The following is a 6123-nucleotide window of genomic DNA, read 5'->3' on the forward strand; positions in this document are numbered from 1 at the left end:
TTTCTGGCTACCAACAACAAAGCTGAATACGAAGGGATACTGACGGGATTGAGGCTCGGAAAGGCCCTTGGAGCTAAGAACCTGTTAGTCCAAAATGATTCAAAGCTAGTGATCGGGCAGATCAGGGGGGAGTACGAAGCAAAGGAAGAGAGAATGCAGAAATACCTCAGGCTGACGAAACATCTGACTCAGGAGTTCGATACGGTAGAATTCGTACATATCCCAAGAAGTCAAAATATGGGGGCAAACGAAGTCTCGAAGCTAGCATCGTCAGAAGAAAGGGAGGTTAGCATGGACTTGGCGATGGAAGTCCAGAAACACCCCAGCATTGAAGAAGTCCCAACATTCACAATCTAGAGCGCAAACAGTTGGATGACACCAATAATATATTTCTTCCAAGACGGGCACCTCCCTTAGAATATAGAAGAAGTTAAAAAGATCAGGAAGAGGGTGGCCAGATTTACAATCCTCAACGACACCTTATACAAGAGAGGCTTTTCCATGCCTTACTTGAAGTGTGTCGACGAAGAATAAGCCAAATACATACTGGAAGAAATCCACTGAGGAATTTGCAGCGACCACGCCAACCCCAAATCCCTGGTAAACAAGGTAATACGAATAGATTATTTCTGGCCTACTATGCAGGTGGATGCAGTGGAGCTCGTGAAGAAGTGTGACAAATGCCAACAATACGGGAATGTCCAGCGGCTTCCAGTAGAGAGACTGACGACAATAGCCTCCCCATGGCCATTCGCGTAATGGGGCATCGACATCGTAGGTCCACTACCCCAAGGTAAAGGTCAGGTAAAATTCCTACTAGTTGCTATTGATTACTTCACAAAGTGGGTTGAAGCAGGGGCTCTAGCAACTATCACCGAGGCAAGAATTTGGAGTTTTGTGTGGAAGAATATAATCTACAGGTTCGGGATTCCATTGACGATTATATCAGATAATAGGAGGCAGTTCGACAGCCAAGACTTCAGAGACTTCTGTTCAAACCTTAGAATCAAGAACCAGTTCTCATCCCCAGGGCATCCCTAGGCAAACGGACAGACAGAAGTAACGAATCAGACACTGCTCAAGATTATCAAAGCCAGGCTAGACAACGCGAAGGGTGCTTAGCTAGAAGAATTACCAAATGTCCTGTGGGCTTACAAAACCATGGCCAGAACCCCAACAGGAGAGACTCCCTTTAGGCTTACCTACGGCACTGAAGCAGTAATCCCGGTCAAAGTAGGAGTAACAAGCATCAGGCGAGAGACATTCAACGAAGAGTGCAATGACGATGAACTGTGACTTAACCTGGATTGTTTGGACGAAGTAAGAGACCAAGCTTCCAGCAAGATGACAAAGTACCAGCTGAAGATGGCCGAATACTACAATAAGAGGGTTAAACTCAGACAACTGGACATAGGTGACCTTGTCCTGTGCAAGATCACAACAGCAACTAAAGACCCTGCACAAGGAAAGCTGGGTTCCACATGGGAAGGACCTTACCGAGTCGTCCACTACTCAAGGCAAGACAGTTATCACCTGGAAACCATGGATGGACAGAGACTCCCTCGGCCATGAAACATTAAGCTTTTAAAGAAGTACCACCAATAGATGTAACAAACAAATATATTCATTCCTGAAATTAATAAAAGAATTATTTATCTAATGTCTTTGTGTAAGCAGGTCTAGTCAACCGTACAACATAAAATGGCTAAGTAACAAGATTCCGCCTTGACGGATGTAAGTTACCCACGAAGCCACAAACATGAAAAAATCCCTTGAAAGGGTGTAAGTCAAAAGGTTAAGTAATAAGATTCCGCCTTGACGGATGTAAGTTACTAACAAAGTAAGAAATATGACAAAATCCCTTGAAAGGGTGTAAGTCAAAAGGCTAAGTAACAAGATTCCACCTTGACAGATGTAAGTTACTAACGAAGTCACAAATATAACAAAATCCCTTAGTGGGCGCAAGTGACAAGATTCCGCTTAACGGATGCAGGTTACCGACGAATCCACATAAAAAAAAAATGACAAGAACCTTGCAACAAATCAAAACAAAGCTCAGGCTGTATCCAAGCCCCTCTGAAGGATTGTGAGTTGCAGGCTAAGTAGCAAATCAATAACGAATGGAAGGGAAAGGTCACAGCTAAAAGTTTTTGCCAAGTGCAAGATATGGACGAGCGCAAAAAACCACAAGCATATCAAGTGCCAACAAAGTACAATCACATAAACAAGTAAGTACGTAATCATAAAATTAATTAAAGCCCAAAAACAACGGGCAATTATCATTGTTCTTTCTAAAGACCCATAAACACTGGGCCGAAAAACATTGTTCCCAAAATAGATTAAAAAGAAACTACTATCAGATGTACAAAAAGCCCAAAACATAATGGGCACATACAATAAAATTTTTCATAAGTGTCAGGTCTAGGCATCAGTAGGGGCGTCACTAGAAGGATCGTCAATGGCAAGGGCGTCACCAAAAGGGGCATTATCACCAGGAGTCTTTTCGGGGGCATCACCCTCAGGAGCCGAAGACTGGGCAGCCTCGTCCATCGTCATCTCTTGATCCACCACTTCAAGATTCAGGTTCGGCATGTCAACTCTAGTGGGATGCTTGACGAGGTACCTCCGCAGAAGCTCGAAGCCCTTGAAATACCAACTGAAGAGCACTGTGACATACTCCTCAGTTTGCTGGAAGGCCTCAACGGACCTGGCAGCAATGGTTTTGAGCTTTTCTTTGGCCGCCTGAAGTTGGTCGTCCTTCTCCAAGTTTAGCTGACGCTCAACCCTAAGATTAGCATTCAAAACCTTGACGTTTTCCTTTAAAGTGGCAGCCTCGTCCATTGAGTCAATGAGCTTCTTCTTCAGCGTGGAGTTCTCCTTCTCCAAAGCCTCCATCCTGGATGCTAGAGACGCCACCTTGGCCTCTTGGGTAAGGCATTCAGAAGCAATGTGGAGATTCTCCCCCAACACTTGGTGAAGGAAACTGAGTCCGTTAGTAATTAAAAAAAAAAAAAAAAGGAACATAGAAAGTACAGAAGTATTTTACCTGGACGATCCTGTGTACGTGTTGACCCGCAACTTCGTTGAGTGGCACCCCGGAAAAGACCTTGAGATCCTCAGCATTCACAAGCCCGTGTGCCAGCTCCACGGCCATACCCTCGTCATCCCAAACAGTAGGTGGGCAAGAACCAACTTTTTCCTTTTCCTTTTCCTTACTCGACAATCGCTGCCTTTTCGAGGAAGGAGTAGGGATCTCTTCAACCGACGTAGTCGGAGAAACTATCCTTACATTCTCAACCCCGGAGACGATGGGAGTGGCGTCTGTAGCTGGGGGAACGGACGGACCCTTCTTCGTGATGCGGACCCCCTTCTTCCCAATATTCGACAAAGGCTCGTCCTTCTTGGACCTCATCTTGGCATACATGTCCTTATTGAACCTGGTCGTTATTTCTACAAAAAAGAAAACACTTAAGAAAAAAGGGAAGGAGAGAAAAAAGAAAGATCCAAGCACACACGAGAAAATTAATACTGATGAAGTCAATACTTACTCTTTTTTCCCTTGATGTTGATGTTGCGCAAGATGTAGGGAGATGGGTCCAGGCCTAAGCAATAGAATGCAAGCGTCTGTGGATCTACAATTCCAACTCTCAATCGTCCTGGCGTACTCTATCGCCTTTTCAACACGATCTTGGTATTTGATTTTTAACTTGGGTCGTCTCTTAACTGCCAAAGAAACAACTAAAGGGGTTAGAGACGGTCACATAAGCAAAATGAAAGTTAACAGACGAGGAGAAACATTGACGCACCTAAGTTCGGGGTTCCCCACCGACGGAGCAACCTTGGGATATCACCCCAAGCCTCGCTAGAAGGGGTCTCAAAATCGTCCCTGGACACAAAAAAGAAACGGGATTTCTAATACCTGAATGACGAAGGTAGACCCTTGACGATCCTAGTCCTCCTGGCCCAAGGTACTAACTTATAGTAGCCATACTCTTTTGACTCCTTTAAAAGATAAAGGTAGACGAGTTCACTCACCTTGATCATATCCCCGTTAGCGGCCAACCATATTTCCATATAGTTGATCACTATCTTCCATGAATTAGGCATAAGTTGCCCGGGAGCGATACCAAAATAACCTAAAAGCTCCATCACAAGTGGATAGACGGGAAGCCTAAGCCTACAAGTGAAAGCAGCCTCGTAGAAGCATACCTTACCAGGGAAGAAGTGGCAGGCCCGATCCTCATTATTAGGCCGACAAACACGAACCCGCTCAGGAAATTGAAATCTATCTTTGAACCTGGCCACAGTATCAGCGTCCAGCCCGCACGCCTCCTCGAGGGCGTAGAAAGCCCTAACTGAACGAGGGGCAGAGATGACTGTATCACCCTCCACTGGGCCATCGCTAGACGACAACCCAGTTTCAAGTTCACTAGATCTCACCTCTGACATCCTCTTCGTTTCACCCTCAAACCAAGCAAGTGATTGGCCTAATATTGGAGATAGCTCGCCTAAAATCACACTCAACCTACAACCTTAAAAAATAAAGTCCCTAACCAAAGGAAAAAAGTCACCGGAAACACCTAAAGCCGCCCCTAAGCGAGCGAAAAAGAAAGAGATCGAGGGGCAAGCTACCCTAACCTCAGAGGAACTGACCATGAAAAGAGAATAAAATCCTAAAAACCCAAAAATCAAACACAACCACAACAAAGAAAAGGGCAAAAAAAAAAAAATCAGGAATTCGTAATAGATTATGAAGGAAAGGGGAATAGAAGAAGAAGAAAAGAGGAACGTACCTTGAAGAATGAACGATTGAATCAAGAAAAATTCGAAGGATATCGCCGGAGCAGAGTCGGAGTGGTCGCAGGAATAAACAAAAAAAAAAAAAAAAAACTCAGAGCAAATGATTAAAGTGAAGGAGAGGAAAGTTTTGAAACCAAGGCCTAAGAAAACTGAAAAATAGCGGGAAACCCAAGGGTCATGCCATTAACTCCATTAATCAGCACATGCCACGTGGCCACATTGCGTGTAGTGCCGCCACTATGCATTAAATTCGGAGCAAAACCCCAAGAGTCATAGACAGCTCAGGAAAACTTTTCATCTTCTATGGTCCTGATGACACGTCATAAATGACCACAGAACCTGGGGGGGGCAACTGATGGGAATGATGAGATTATGTCTCCTAGACGAAGCCAACACTCATGACGAAGTCGTCTTGAATGACGAAGAAACTAGGTACCACTGACGAGGATAGGGAAATCATTCAATATAGTCAATCGATGACTTGGGCAGTTACAAAACCAGCCATGTAGACCGTTCGAAGCCTATTAAAAGTCCCATTATTAGGCAGGAGGCGTTACTAAGAAAGGCATTAATGGCCACAACGGCTAGCAACCAAAGCCACATATATAAAACCCTCACATTATCAACATAAGGTACAGACATTTTTCACTAAGAAATACCCCTTATTATTTTGCTAATCTGTTTCATTTCACAAAGGGCTTTCCTATTCTAACTTTGGCATCGGAGATGTTGTGGTAGACACCACACCGATGACTATCTTTGAGGATACATTCACACAGGCCAGAGGTTGGTTCCATCTGCCCATTTTGACTGACGAACTCACGCTTCATCAATATTAAATTATTATTTGTAACTTATTGATGATATAAATAGTCTATTTGTAGTAAGAATTTAAAGAATCTTGAAGAGGTAAACCATTTTACTATGATTTCACAATATATAGAAAAAAAAAAAAGTTAACTCGTGAGCAAGCTCAAACTTTTAGATGTGTTAAAAAAAAATTTGAACTTTTAGGGGCAGTCTAGATCCCACGTTTCTGCGTTACATTTTCTGGCCATGCGCGTTTTCCTTTTTTTTTTTTTTTGCTTCAGCCGCACCTTTTGACTAAAGTCAGCAGTGAATAGTGCACTTGTGCACGGTTCATGGATCCCACAAATTACATTTTTTATCAACTTTTTCACTAAAAATGGGTCCCACAATACTATTCATACATTTAAAAATTATTTTATTATAGTATTTTCAGTTTTCATTTTTCAGTTTCAACAAAATAAGTTCTATCCAAACAGACCTTTAATCCTCGGTTAATAGTAAGTATTGACTGGT

The sequence above is a fragment of the Quercus lobata genome, chromosome 5, assembly GCF_001633185.2.
Source record: "Quercus lobata isolate SW786 chromosome 5, ValleyOak3.0 Primary Assembly, whole genome shotgun sequence".
NCBI classification, from domain to species: domain Eukaryota; kingdom Viridiplantae; phylum Streptophyta; class Magnoliopsida; order Fagales; family Fagaceae; genus Quercus; species Quercus lobata.